A 15,531-nucleotide genomic window follows, 5' to 3' on the forward strand; every position below is an offset into this window, starting at 1 on the left:
CTCTTCCTGAACGTAGATCAAAATGACTTGGCAGGCTAAATGGCATGGGCTGAAGGTGCCAAACTCGAGACACATAGTTTCTGCATGATTTCTGCCCAGGCAACAGTTTATTCTGGGTGGAATCAATATCATATAGAGTAAAAGATTAGAGAATTTTAAGCACTAGTGACATTTGCCCATGCCTATTTAATGCTCAAGCGTCCACTATCTTCAGATTAGAAATGCTTGCTGATATTTGACTGGAATGGAAAATAAATGGATTCTACCACCCCCAAGTCAGACGGCATGTTTCTCAACAGACTGGAATTTGCAGGATTGCCCAGTTACAGTTGCCAATTCTGGTTGGTGGCATTCCTCGGGGTTTGATCACATAATGTTCTGACCATGTTATGCATGATCACGTGACATCTGATCGGACAGTTGTTATTAAATATACCTAACGCAAGTTAGGCCCCTTAGGTCATAAGATCTGAGTAGCTTTGCTTTTGGTTTCACACCAGCTTCTGTTGCACAAGAAGTTCCAAGAACCAGGAGGCCAATTTGAAGAGGGGAAATAAAGCGAGAAATTACTGCACAGGAGGAGGCTTTCGGCTCCTGAGCCAGGCATGCTCTGCTCTAAGTCCTGGATCCTTTAGTTATCCTCATTTATCAAGTATTCATTCCCTTCTCTTTCATATTAAATATTAGTGTCTACCTCAGTAGCCACATATGATGAAGGATCTCACTGTCTAATAGCTCTCAGTTTAAGAACCTTCTTTCTTCCTCCTTGCTATTTTCAACTTTACTTGTTGCTCGAACTTTCTGTTTCCATTTCTGGCTCTGCAAACCATGATGGCGCCATCGCTCCCACTTCCTATTGAGCCCCAGTTCCTTCTCTTTCCTCGGTCCCATTTCTCCATTTCCCTCAGAGCTCTCCTTGGATGCAACATCTAAGCGTGTAGTTATATTGCCCTCTCTGCTGCCCTCACTGTTGGGGAGCTGTAAATAAAGTTAATTCAGTAGTGACTGGCTGCTGTGAATCCACATGGTGAGTTTTTCTCAGTGCAGTACGCAACAGAAAGTTGGCAAGGAGGATGAGGTTGAATTTTCCTTTACATTTCATATGAGAAATTAAGGACAGCAGAACACTGTGTCACATTTTTGAATCTCCCAAAGTTGATTTTGAGGAGGTTTAAGCAATTTGAAAAATTGCTTCATGTGCACATAGGGTTCTGGTACACAGTGAGTCAGCACGGTACGTAATTGGTTTAAAAAAAAAGGCACTGAAGACATACTTGAGGGCAATGGGTGAGTTCAACCCTAACAAAAAGAACTGGTATAATTTCAGCAATAGTTTGACATTCTGCTGAAAGCAAATAAAATAGAAGATGAGATGAGGGCCAGATGCTTTGGAGGTGGTGTCTAACCAATCTTGTCCACTAAACCCCAGGTCTATTCTGAAAGTAATGTGGTTCTGGGCTCATATTATGGCACAACTAAGAACAAAACTGCATTGAGAGATATGAGAGTTCTGTCAAAGGAAGCAGTTGCTAGGTGAGGCTGTTGCAGATTACATTCTCAAATTTAAGAAAGTCTCGTCACTTGTGGGTAAGGTGCAAACTTAGAAATTGACCTTAGAAACACGTTCATAGGGAGGCCTAAAGAACAATAAAATCCAGGCGAAACTTTTGATCAAAGGAAATAAGCGGACGTGGAAGGAGTCCTACGATGGGACCACAGCTATGGGAATGGCAGACATATATCTTGCGGATTGCAAAGGAGTTCTTTGCCTGAAGTGACAGGGGAGATCCACCAGATTTTCAGCAAGATCCAGGCCACGACAGCTAATTTCATTGTCTCAGAGTTAAAAATTTGGATGCTAATGTTGCCATCATTTAAATGGCCCCATTTCCAGTCAAAGCGCTGTGGGATAGAGCTTGAAAGAAGAAACCTGACAAAGGGAGAACATAAGAATCTCCTATCATCCAAATCCCTCCTACAGTCTCAAGTGAAAGTTACAACGAAACTGAAAGTTTGCTAGTATTACAGAAGCCAGGGGAAGAGCAAAGTGAGTCAGGGCTTTTGATTTAAGACAACTGAATCAATGTCGCAGCCCCAACCATTAAGTGGAGTTGGTTGTCCAGGTTCAGAGATGTTGAGAGAGCAGAGTCGAGCTAATGGAAATGGAAGAAGACACCCAAACTGAGAAAGAAGCCAGGTAGGTTAACTGAAAAGCTGCGTTTGCTGCCAACACCGTGCATGCACAGCTGTATGCTGATGACAGGACCGGGTTAACGGCCGCCATATTTATAGGGGACAATGTGCAGCAGGGTGCAAGCATGGTCATCATTGGCCCTGACAACAGGAACAGAAAATGTTGTGAATTTCTATCCTGGACTGACACTGATGGATTTTGGAAACTCTTTTTACAGGGGGTTAGAACTATGGAAGGATTTGCAGGTGGGGAACTAAAATCTTCGTTGTGGGAGTCATGGTGGTGAGTGTTTGTAAACTATGTCTCACTATCCCAGTAATGTAAGTGGATTGTAGGTTGCTGTGAGCGTTGGACTATATTGCCTCATCTAACACTAACAGCAGCCTACAATCCACTGGGATAGTGAGACAGAGTTTAGAAACACTCACCAACGTGACTGCAGTAAAATATCCCACAAGGAAAGGTTTTTAGTTTCCCATCTGCAAATCCTTCCCTCCCCCTTCTGCCACTCTTGAGTTCCAGACCGCAGGCTCCAACAGTGACGTCGTGGGATTTCTGCACATGCACAGACCAGTGCGTATGCGCCAATTGGTATCGGCGACCATCTTGTGTGGCCATATTGCATTGGCAGGAGACACAGTGTAACTGAAAGTATGTAGGAAGGAATAAGAAAAATGTGTTCCTTTCAATGTTTGTTGTCAAATGACATTTTTGTTAGGCATACATGTGTGTAAAAAAAAATGTTTTCCTTAACACCAGTAAACTACTCTGCTAGCATCAGATCCACATGGTGAGCTTTTCTCAGTGCGATGCACAACACTCCCATCCCCCGTCTCCATCGTCTCCTAATTTCGGAACCCTCCACCCCACCTCTCAATTTCAGTCTCTCTTCTGAACATTAGCACCTGTAATTCCTGACTCTCCAACCTGCTCCCAACTGCGCAATATGTGGTGCTGCCGCAGACCGTGGGGGCATGGCAGTGGTGGGGGGTGGGGAGGGGGGGCGTGCATGGTCTCTGAGGGGGGAAATTTAATGCAATTATCGCTACTAAATAATCTCTTTTAAAAAAAAATCTCCTGGGCACCTACAGGCATCACCCTAGAGACCAATGCCTCATTTCATGAGTACTGACTGTTCCAGGAGCGTTCAAACCCTAGGTCTGGAGCCACCCCAGCTTGTGGAAGGAGGAGTTCTTTATGCTCAGCATTCAGAATGTCAGAGAAACTGCTTTATCTCTGGGGTAGAGCAGAGTAAATAATTCAATTCCGGAAATGGAGCTGTTTCTCTGCCACTATGGAAGCTGGGTAAAGAGATCTCCATTTCTTTCACCTGTTGCTGCCTCGCACTTACCTGTATATTATGTTGCAACCTCACTTGACTTGGTGCACTGAAGGCTGTCTGTAGTTTATAATTTGAGGTTTCAAGGTGCAGCAAGGACCCAGTACAATGTAATTTATTTGGGAGTGTCAATAAGCGTCAATTTTTGGACGACTCAGTTTTGTACAGGGTTGGCTTTACCTAAGAAATTGCTACCTCTAACTGTAACAATTTACTTATTAACAGTTTAGTAAAGATTCTGATTCTTTTGTGGACTGTCTCAACCAAAGCAACATTAGATTAGCTAAGGCTTAAGAGTGAAAATACTGATCAAATTTGATTGTCTACAAACATTTCTCATTCTGGTATCTGAACTATCATAATATGTGTCACAGAAAAACTGTCTGGGGTGCTATATTTATGACAGCAAAGGAGTTGAAAGCCATTACTAAGTTTCATGAGAAACCTGTAAGTTAGCAGACACACGGAGGGGGATGAAAGTTATACTAAATCTTTCTGAATGTCCTGACCCAGAAATTGGTATGTGATTTGGCTTAAGTATTTTATGCAGAAAACATTGTGGAAATAATGAGGGATGTGTCAGATACCAAAGAAAAGATAAACAATGCTTGTGAAGGAACGTAGATGGATATATCTTCAGTCGGACAAGTAGAGGTTGAAATGAGGTGACTTTATAACCAGGGATGTTAGTGCTGGGGAATGGAAAGCTTTTCATTTCACCGGGTTTATGGTATCAAACCCTCCCAGGTCAAGAGAGTATAAAAGAAAGATCTTGCATTTATATGGTGCCCTTCACTGCCTCAGGACGGCCCAAAAGCCTTTGCAGCCAAAAAAGCACTTGTTGAAGTGTGGTCACAATTGTGATGTAGGAAGCCTGACAACCAGTGCGTGCACAGCAGGTTCCCACACTCAGCAATGAGATAATGACCAAATGAATTGTTCTAGTGTAATAAAATGAAAAAAATGCAGACAGCATCTGTAGTGGTTGAGAGTGTGTCTCCAGGCCACTGGGGAGAATTGCCCTTATTCGAAATAGTGACATGGGATTTTTTTATATCGAGGGGGAAGACATTCCATGTGAAAGTTGGCACTTCAGACAGTGCAGGACTCCCTCAGTACTGCACAGGCATGTCAGCCTGGATTGCATCAATAGGTTGCGGGAATGGGACTTGAAACCCCAACCAGCTGACGCAGAGGCACCAGTGTTATCACAGAGCCACTGCTGAACCTGTGGACAAAAATGCTGAAAAAACTTCATCTCTCCCCATATAATATGTCATATGTCCATCCTCAGAAGGCCACCTCCACAGCACTGGTGTGACACCTGCATTTGCCACACATTGCTTCTTCTCTGAGATTTCTGATTTCAATACAAATTGTATGTTTATCCTGTAATCATGTCCTTAATCAGAACTGGAGTTGTGACTCCCCAAGCTGCTCTTCTGGTTCAATCTCAATTGGAGTTTTACGTCTAATTCTGGGCACCATGCTTAAGAAGGATGTAAAGCCTTTGGAGAGGTTCCAGGGATGAAGGGCTTCAGTTCCATGGATATGTTGGAGAGGCTGGGTTGTTATGCTTGAAGAAGAGAAGGTTGAGAGGAGATTTGTTAGAGGTGTTCAAAATCATGATACATCTAGATAGACTAGAGTGAAACTGTTCCCATTGGTGGAAGGGTCAAGCACCAGTTGGCTCAGATTTAAGGTGAAGGACAAAAGAACTACTGCTGATATGAAGAAAAACATTTACACAGGGCAAGTGGTTAATGTCTGAAATGCACTGTGATGGAGGTAGATTCAGTCATGGCTTTCAAAAGGGAATTGGATCAGCACCAGGAGAAAGAAGGTTTACATGGCAATGCTGTAAGAGCAGGGAAATGGGACTAGCTGAGTGACTCTTGCAGAGAGCTGGCATGGACACAAAGGACTGAATGGCCTCCTCCTGTGCTGTAACTATCCTAAGATTCTTCTTTATCATTCGAGAGTTGAGATAATTCATCCCATTAATCTGGGTTATTTTTGGATAGAGGTTAATGGGCAGTTTGCTAATTTACTCTTCCCCCTAGCTAATACAGTGGGTAATATAATACACTATACTCACTACACTGTTCTGCATCACACGAGTCTAAATAATATAAGCATACCTTGCTTGCTTAGTTATTCATAATGAACTCTGCAGAAAACCTGAATGCTTAACCACTTGCACAAGTACAGTTCCCTTACTAAATTGTAGAGCTAATTAGCTTATTGAACAATGGCGTTGTTCATAGCTTAGCTACTGAAAGTAATGAAAACAATACTCGATCTATTCTAGCAACTTCAGCGACGTTCCCTTGAACAATCTATCATGACCCAAATGTAACAACTTCCGTAAATGCCAACTGCATTTGCAACAGACTTTGTCAGTTAGAAATGTATAACCAGTTTAGTTGTTTCAGGTCAGGATAAGGCTCTAGCAATACTGGCCCCAGCCAACCCCACAAATTCCTTGTGACTGCCATTGGGGATTGTTGTCTAATTTGGCAGAGCTGTCCCACAAATTAGTCAAGCAAGAATCTGACATATTAATATTCCAGACTCATCCATCAGCTAAAAATCATGGAGTTCTCCATCGCCATCCCTGGATATGGACCTTGTCCCATTGGCAGAATAACACCATCAGAAGTGGTAAACAGTCAGGGATGGGGTTTGGCTATAAGGGTCCTCATGGACCACATGAAGTCTCTTGGATTATGGCTCTAGTCAGATGAGACCAAGGAAATCTCATGCTGATTATCATCATCTTTATTAAACTAACAAAACAGTACTCCACAATTTCGAGCACCATTTGGAGAAAACACTGAGGTAGGCAAAAGATCCCTGGGTGGGGAACTTCAATGTCACCAATGGCCAAACATTCTCTTCACAGTGAGAATACTAGCACTAACACTGCACTAAGTGGAAGAGACTAAGGAAAGATCCAAAATTCTATCTGTGAGATACTGTGGACCATCAGCAGAAGCCAAATTATATGCCATTGTAATCTATAACCTCATAGCCCAGCCAACACTAACTCCGTCATCGCCATCAAGCTAGGAGGCCAATCCCGATTCAATAGAAAGTGCAGAATAGCATACCAGCAAGGCAGCAATCTATTTAGGATGCTTCGCAGAGCTAATTATATACTGAACACCAAAAAACAGACAAAAACAGAGCTAAGCACTGCTACAATCAAAGAGTAACTGAATTCCACATCAAGGCAACATTCAATCAAATATTGCATAGTCACCTATGCAAAATTGAGGCCACTTGAGTAGAGGAGGGAATTCTCCAGTAGCTGGGTTCATACCTGACACAAAGGAAGGTGGTCGTAGTCATTGGAGATCAATCATTGCTGCATCAGTCCATCATTGCAGGCGTTCCTCAAAAGTATCCTTGACCCAACTGTCTTCAGCTGCTTCATCAGTGATGTTCATTCTGTTATAAGGTCAGGATTGTGGCTGCTTCCGCTGATCATAGTGTTCAACTTAATTAATTACAACTTCAATAATAATACAGCACATGCTAGTCTGCAGCATGGCCTGAATAGCACCTAGACTTGGGCTGATAAGTGGCAGGTAACATTCATAGCACAAAAGTGCATTGTAATGTTTATCGCCAACAATAAAAGGCCAAACTGCCTTCCTGTGATACCTCCACTGCTGAGACCCCTACCATCATGAGGATGAGTTGGGGTTTGGGTGTCACCGTTCAATGTTCCTTAGAAGCTTAACTGAGCAGTCAAATTGCCAACTTGGCTATAAGAGCATGACAGAGAATGGTGCTCTGCGGTGAGATGCTGATTTTTTAACCTCTCAAAAAACCTGCCTGTTATTTACAAAGCTCAGGTTATGAGTTTGAAAAATTATTCATCACAAGTCTGGCTTGATGCAACTGCATCAACATCAAGAAATCTCAACATCATCCAGGACAGAACAGTTCACTTAACTGGCATAAAAACAGAAAACGCTACAAAAGTACTCAGCAGGTCAGACAGAATTTGTGGAGAGAGAAACCGAATTCATGTTTCAGGTCGATGACCTTTCATCAGAACCCTTAGCTGGTTCAGGATTCACTACCTACCATCTCCATGATTAGTGCACTGTCATTGCAGTTTAACATCTACAGAATATCCTGCAGTAACTCACCTAGCTTGATTCATCAGCACATGCCATTACCACAACCTCTACCACCAAAAAGGATGAGCAGCAAGATCATGGAAACACCCCCTTCTCCATGTTCCCCTCCAAATCACACATTGCCAACTTGAACATATTTCAGTGTTCCTTCACCGTCCATGAGTCAAATCCTGGAAATCCTACCTAACAATATCGTCTTCACACCATCACCACAGGGTCTGCAGTAATTCGAGGAGAAGACCCACCATCACCTTTTGAGGGCATGGGTAATAAATTTTCATCTTTGCCAGTGTCTGCACATCTTAAGAAGATTGCTCACTTCAACCATCTCCCAAACACCATCTTACATAAACTCACCTAGATTCTCTGCTGCCTGCATTCTGTCCTGCATTTAAGTCGTGCTTGTCCATTTTTTTTACCTCAGTGGGCTACACTGACTTCTGATGCTCCAATGCACAGAACTGAAAATCCTTCTCTTGGTCTTACAGATACTACCATAGCTTCAGACTGATTTTGTAAGCTTCTTTAGCCCTATGTCCCAGTTTATTCCCCTTCAAGTCTCCAACTCTGGCCTTCTGTACACTTCTTTCCTTACCCCCATTACCCATCCCCACTCCTTCATGAATAGTAGAACCTTCAGTGTTCTCAGCTCTGCTACCTGCAAATATTACCCCCCCCCCCCCAACTTAATCTCCTTCCTTCTGGTATAATTCTCCTCACTAATGATAGCCTTTTCAAAGCATTTATTTTCTGTGGTGTTTTCAGTCATTACTCATGATTCCCCCACTTCTGGGTGCTTTCAGTCATCTATGTCATGTGCTTGGATTGCTTTTGTTAACTATGATAATCATATGTAGGCGTCATTGGCAGGGCTGGCATTTGTTTCCCATCTCCAATTTTTCAGAAGGTGGTGGTGGGTCTTTTTCTTGAACCAGTAGCAGTTTGAGACACTTCAGAAGGTTGTCAAGGGTCAAACACTATTTGTGTGGGAGTCGAGTCGCACATAAGGCAGAAAGGGTAAAGTTGACAGGTTTGCTTCTCTAAAGAGTATTGATGAGTCACTTGGGTTTTTACAACAATGTAGCAACATCAGTTTTAATGATATTGGCCTTTTCATTCCTAGATTTTTTTAAAAACTGAATTTAAATTTTCAAACTACTATGGTCGGATTTGAACTCTCATCCTTTGTATTATTAGTCCAAGCCTCTGGACTACTAATTCAGTGACACAATCACCAAACTTTGTACCCCAAAGCCAAAGATGTTATTTAAATACAAAATAAAATCTAAAGAATGCTACAGCACAAAAAGAGGCTACTTGGCCCATCATGCCAGTGCCAACACTTTGATGGAGCTATCCAATTAATCTCAGTCCCCTGCTCTTTTCCCATAGCCCTATATTTTTTCCTTCAATTACTTATTCAAATTTCTTTTGAATGTTACTATTGAATCTGCTTCCACCACCTTTTCAGGCAATGCATTCCAGACCACAACAACTTGCTGTGTGTAAGGATAAGTTCCTCATGTCATCCCTGGTTCTTTTCCAATCACCTTAAATCTGTCAATGGAAACAGTTTCTCCTTATTCACTCATATCAAAATGTATTAATAATTTTAAATACCTCTATCATAGTTCCTCCTAACTTTCCAGCTCCTAAGGGGAAAGAGCCCCCAGCTGTTCAGTCTCTCCAGATAACTCAAGTTCCACAACTCTGGTACCTTTCCAATAATTACCTTCTCCACCTTTTCCAAGACCTTGACATTGTTCCTAATGTGTAGTGTCCACAACTGAGGCCTCCAGGCGAGGTCTAAGAATTGACTTATAAAGGTTTAGCATGACTTCCTTGCTTTTATGCTCTTGCTCTGCTTATAAAGCCAAAGATTTTGTGTAGTTTTTTTAACGGTTTTATCAATGCCTTCAAAGAGTTGCGAATGTGAATGCTGATTTCGCTGTTTCCACACCCAGTTCAAAATCATACCATTTAGTTTATACTCCCTCTCATTCTTATTGCCGAAATGTATCATGAATTATAATGTCTCTGCATTAAGTTTCATCAATCATGTCCTTGCCCATTGGCCAGTCTGTTACTATCGTCTTTATTGTTTACTATGGCTCGTTACTTCCAAGCTTCCGGGAGTTGTAACTGAGGGGTGACTTCAAAGAAAGATGCGCTGGGGCACACCACTCCCCAACCTCCAGGTAAGGATTGCCCGGTAATTGCCCAGGAAGTTCAAACTTCCATTGGGCAATTGTCCTGCAATGGGAGCCATCCGAAATTACGACTTAAATCACAAACTTCGTATGGTTCCGACTGTTTTACCAGACTGGTTACCCAGGAAAAGTTAGAAGAATTCAAACTACTTCTAACCTCTTGCATAACTATGGTGCTGACCCCCCATGACACTCGTTCACCCCTGAACACCTGACACCCCCAGCCCCCCTCCTCCTCCTCTTCCCCCCCACCCACCTCCACCCCCACCCACACACAAAACACACACACACACACACACACACACACCACACACCCCACACACATCGGACGGCCAGGCGAGAAAGGAGCGGCTGGATCCCTAGTTAAGTAACTAGGAGTGGAGTGGCAACCAACCCGATTGCAGGTTCACGGACGTTCAGGCCCTATATCTCCAAGTTGCATATCATCTGCAAGTTTTGAAATTATGCTCTGTGAACCCAACGGCAGGTCATTTCATATATATCACAAGAGTCATGGTCCTAACACCAAAAAACACCAATGTGTACATCTTTTCAGTCTGAAAAACAATCACCACACTCTCTGCTTTCTACTCCACAGCCAATTTTATATCCATGCTATCAGTGCCCCTTTAATCCAATGTGGATTTGTCAAACCCCTTTTTGGAAGCCCATGTAGATATCATCAATGACATTACCCTCATCAACTCTTCCTGTTACTTAATCAAAGAACTCAATCAAGTTAGTCAAACATAATTTGCCTGTAACAAATCTGTGCTGACTTTATCAGTCCCTACTTTTCCAAATGGCAATTAATTTTGTCCCGGATTATTATCTCTAAAAATTTCCCCACCACTGGCACTAAGCTGACTGGCCTGTAGTTGTCAGATTTATCCCTCTACTCTTTTTTTTGAACAGGGGTATAATATTTGCATTCCTCAGCACCTCTGGCAACACCGCCAAATCCAAAATGAATTGGAAAATTATGGCCAGAGCCTCAATAATTTCCACCAATTCTTCCCTCGGTAATTTGGGATGCATCCCGTTTGGACCTGGTGATTTTTCTACTTTAAGGATTGCCAACCTTTTAAGCAACTCCTCTTTATCTATTTTTATCTAATCCAATATTGCTACTGCCTTGTCTTTTACTGTTACATTGGAAGCATCCTCTTCTCTAGAAAGACAGATGCAAAGTACTCATTTAGTATGTCAGCCACACCCTTTGCCTCCACAAGAAGACTTCCATTTTGGACTCTAATCAGCCCCAGCTTCCTTTGGCTACCTTTTTTACTATTTGTGTGTTTTTAAAAGAACTCTGGATTCTATTTTATGTTAGTTGCTAATCTAACCTATGTTGTGTATGTGAGCTTTCATAAGGCTTTTTCCACTGTTTTCTTTAATGAAGCTTCACTGCCTAGCTATCACTTGCCCAACTCAAAAGGGTGGTGATAATGGTGTAGACTGATCTTTAAACCGCACCTTGTTTTGCCTCTCCTTCTCTGACATCTCTTTCTTTTGACCATTTCACCTTGTTCCAGCCCTCATGCCTTGCAGTTTAAAAACCTTGTTCTGTATTGCCTGCCTAAGTATCTCACCAAGATATTTTCTCTGCTTTCTTCCCTGCACCAAGTGACGTCTCATCCTTTGGTGATTTCAACTTCCATCTTCACTCTTCTTCCTCTTACTGCTCTGAATTATTTGCACTCCTTTCCTTCCTAAATCTCTCCCTCCATATAAACTGCCTTCCCATATTCACGGCCACGATCTCACCATCTCACATGGCCTCGTTACTCCCATCATGGTTATTATGGATCAGGCCAGCTCTGACTATTTCCTTGCATCATTCTCCACCCACATCTCCCTTCCTCTTCCCCAACCCCATGTTCAGCCCTAGAAAAAACTCTCCTTCGAGTCACTTATCACTTTATTTTCAAATTTCCAATTGTCTAGCCTTTGACTCACCATTGTTCATGATACTTCTGCAGGTTGCAATGTCTCCTGCACCTTTAATGCCCTTCTCTACATGAATCTATTACTCTGTCTCACCCTAGTTGTTCCCCTGGTATACCCCTAATCTCTGCTTCAATAAGTTCAAGGGTGCAAGTATGGATGTCAATGGCAGACATCTGGTTTAACCATCTTTCACTAAATCTGATTGGACCACATAAAGCACTATTACTGTTCAAAGAACATCCTTGAATACAAAGATAACTCCAGGTTTCTCTTCCCCACCACAAGACTTCTCCTTAAACTGCCCTGTTATGCATCCTCCACCCTCACCTTCAACAAGTGCGAGGAACTCATGGACTTTTTTGACACAAAAATCGAGACCGTCTGTTCAACTGTCTGATGACCAATCAACTTCCCTCCATGTTAACTACTGTCAATGGTTTCCTCTCCTCATAAACTGTCCACCCCCCACCCTCCCCAGCCTTCAAATTTTCCATCATCGCCCTCGGGTCAAAAAACCCACCTTTGACCTCTTCGTTCTGACAAACTACTGCCTTAACTCCAACATCCCTTTCCTCTCCAAAGTTCTTAAATGTGTTGTCACTTCTCAAATCTGTGCCTATCTTTCCCACAGTTCTATGTTTGAATCCCTCCAAGCAGGCTTCCTCCCTTGTCATTGTACTGAAATGGTTGTTATCAAAATTACAAATGACATCCTGTTTGATAGTGACAGAAGTCAACTCTAACTCTTCAACCTTCTCAACCTGTCTGCACCCTTTCGCATGGTTGATATACTCCTCCAAAGCCTCTCCACTGTCATCCAGTTGAGTGAGACTGCACTTGACTGGTTCCAGTCTGACCTTTCAAATCGTAGCCAGAGAAACACATGCAATGGCTTCTCTTTCCACTCCCACACTGATACCCCTGGACTCTATTGTTGGCCTCTCTTCTTCTCGGCCACATGCTGCCCCTCAGTGACATCAGCCAAAACACAACATTGGGTATGCTATAAAAGAAAAATACTGGGCATGCTGGAAATCTGAAATAAAATCAGAAAATGCTGATGTATTTAACAGGTCAGGCAGCACCTGTGAAGAGAGAAACAGAGCTGACGTTTTAAGTCAATGAGCATTCTTCAGTTCGAATGAAAGGTCACAGATCTGAAATATTAATTCTGCTTTTCTCTCTTCACAGATGGTGCCTGACCTGAGTATTTCCAGCATTTTCTATTTCTCTATTGGGTTCCACTTGTACACTGATAACCACCTCTATGGCCCCGCCATTTCCTCTAATTTGTCAGACTACTTGTCCGATAGCCAGTAATGGATGAGCAGAAATTTTCTCCAACAAAATACTAAAATCACTGGGGCCATTGCCTTCAGACTCTGTCGCAAACTCTGTTCTCTGATAACCATTTCCATCCTTCTACTAGGCAACTAAGTTAGACCATTCACAACCTTGGTATTGCTTTTGAACCCGAGATGAATTTCCAACCACATACACACTTCATCACCAAGAATGCCTCCTTCCGCCTCTGTACCTTCCGCCTCTGTACCTTCCGCCTCTGTACCTTCCGCCTCTGTACCATCACCTGAACCCACTCTTGTCTCGGCTCAAGTGCTGTTGAAGCCCTCATCCATGCCTTCTACTTGATTATTCCAATGCTGTCCTGGCTGTCCTCCTACCTCACACCCTTCAGAAATTTGTGCCCATTCAAAACTCTGCTGCCCATATTTTGACTTGCACTAAGTTCTGTTCATCCATTGCCCTGCGCTTGATGACCTCCATAGGCTTCAGGTCTGACAACGCTTCGGTTTTAAAATTCTGATCCTGTTTTCAAATCCCTACATGACCTTGCCCCTCCCTAGGCATGTAGCTTCCCCCTTCGCGATCTCTCTGCTCCTCCATTTCTGACATCTTGTGCCTAATTTTAACCATTTCACTTTTGAAGGCTTTCAGCTGCCTTGACTCTAAATTCTGGAATTCCCCCTGCCAAACCTCTCTTCCTTTAAGATGATCCTTAAAACGTATATCTATGATCAAGGTTTTGGTCAATTGTCCTGAAATTTCCTGTGGTTTGGTGTCAGCATTTTTTTATTGATAACATTCTGGTTAGGCACCTTGAGATGTTTTGTTAGCTTAAAGGTACTAGATCAATGCAGTTTTCTTCGTTGTTATCCTCTCTCTTTGCTCCTCATTCCCTATCTTAGCTCTCCACTGTACTTTCTATAGTTGTTGTAAAACAAGCTAACCGCTTAAAGATAGGTTAGCTGTTCATTTCAAGCTGTTGGATGCTGTAAATTTCTGTTCTTCATCTAACCAAAATAACTTGTTAAGAATAGTGTTTGCTCGAAGAGAAACCAATTTCATGATGAAGCATTTGCTCAACCTTTCCCGTTCCCTTGTAGGCACTGAAATTACTTTGGCATACTTGCACTTTAAGATTAATCTTAAAGCTTATCATTCTGCTATTTCAGCAAAGGTTTTAAGACATTTCAGCTTCCGTTAACATAACAAATGAAATTGCGGGTGGACTCGTTTTTGTGGCATATTTTCAAGAACCATAATGTTTCAGTTACACACACGATTATTGGCATAATTACATCACATGACATTGTCCTAACAAAAAAATATTTTACATGCGCTCAAAAGACTTGCCAGATTTCATTTTTTAAAATATGTGCTTCTTTACTGCGGGTGCATAATTCAGGTATAGATATGTTGTCGCACAGTGCATTCAATTTTCCCAAGGAAAGTCCTAGATATTTCATGGATTTATGCCTTATTGGCTCAGAGAACTGTAGGAAAAAAGAGCAGAATCTGCCCCCACCCAGCCCATTCACATGGTTTGAACTTTTTTTTAAAGGAACTCAAAAACTTGGCAAGATCTGCGAAAATTTTGTATTTATACACAGGCTTCCTCTTAATAAAAGGCACCTGAACCTTTCATTTAAAATGCTTGCTTGTTTCTTTGATTCTGGAGACTTCAAAGTTTAGAAACAAAGTAGAACATAATTGTTTGCAAGTTTTGTAACTTGTAGGGATCAGCAAACAAAATAAACATGTTTCTGAGGTACAGGAACTGGGTGCACTGCAGCTTCTGTAAGCAGTGATATTGAACATGAATGAATATTTAGTTAGTTAGCAAGGGAGAAATCAGAAAGAAGTTGCTTTTGTGTATTACTTCTCATAACTTCAGAATACCCAAAAACTCTTCACAGCCAATGAAGTGTAGCTACTTCTAATGTAGCAAACAGGGCAGCCAATTTGCACACAGCAAGGTCTCACAAACAGCAATGTGATAAATGATTTTTAAAAAACTTTGTTGAGGGTTATTTATTAGCCAGGATAGCAGGGGAACTTATACTCTTCTTCAAAACACTGCTGTGGGGTCTTTAATATACACCTGAGAGGGCAGACAGGTTCTCTGTTTAAAATCTCATTTGAAAGATGGCACCTCAAATACTGCAGCACTCCCTTAGCATTGCACTAAGATGCTGGCCTAGATTATGCAGTCAAACGTCTGAAGTGGGACTTGAACCTACAACCTTCTAACTCAGTAGTACGCTCAGTGGTTGCATACATGTTTCTATGTGGTTGGTATTTTTCTCTAACAGTTCCTTATTTTAATCAAACCTCCAAACCCAGCTTGTCTGCATGCCTTTCAATTCCTCCATCATGCCCCTT

At 42.2% G+C, this 15,531-nt stretch overlaps 1 protein-coding gene across 1 annotated transcript in view; it reads left to right on the forward strand.

The window, feature by feature from the left end:
• The window catches only part of LOC144691374 (rho GTPase-activating protein 6-like), a 119,051-nt gene that overhangs the window by 81,395 nt on the left and 22,125 nt on the right, over positions 1–15,531 (forward strand). The gene's annotated exons all lie outside the window — the stretch shown is intronic.

The sequence above is a fragment of the Cetorhinus maximus genome, chromosome 16, assembly GCF_964194155.1.
Source record: "Cetorhinus maximus chromosome 16, sCetMax3.hap1.1, whole genome shotgun sequence".
NCBI classification, from domain to species: Eukaryota; Metazoa; Chordata; class Chondrichthyes; order Lamniformes; family Cetorhinidae; genus Cetorhinus; species Cetorhinus maximus.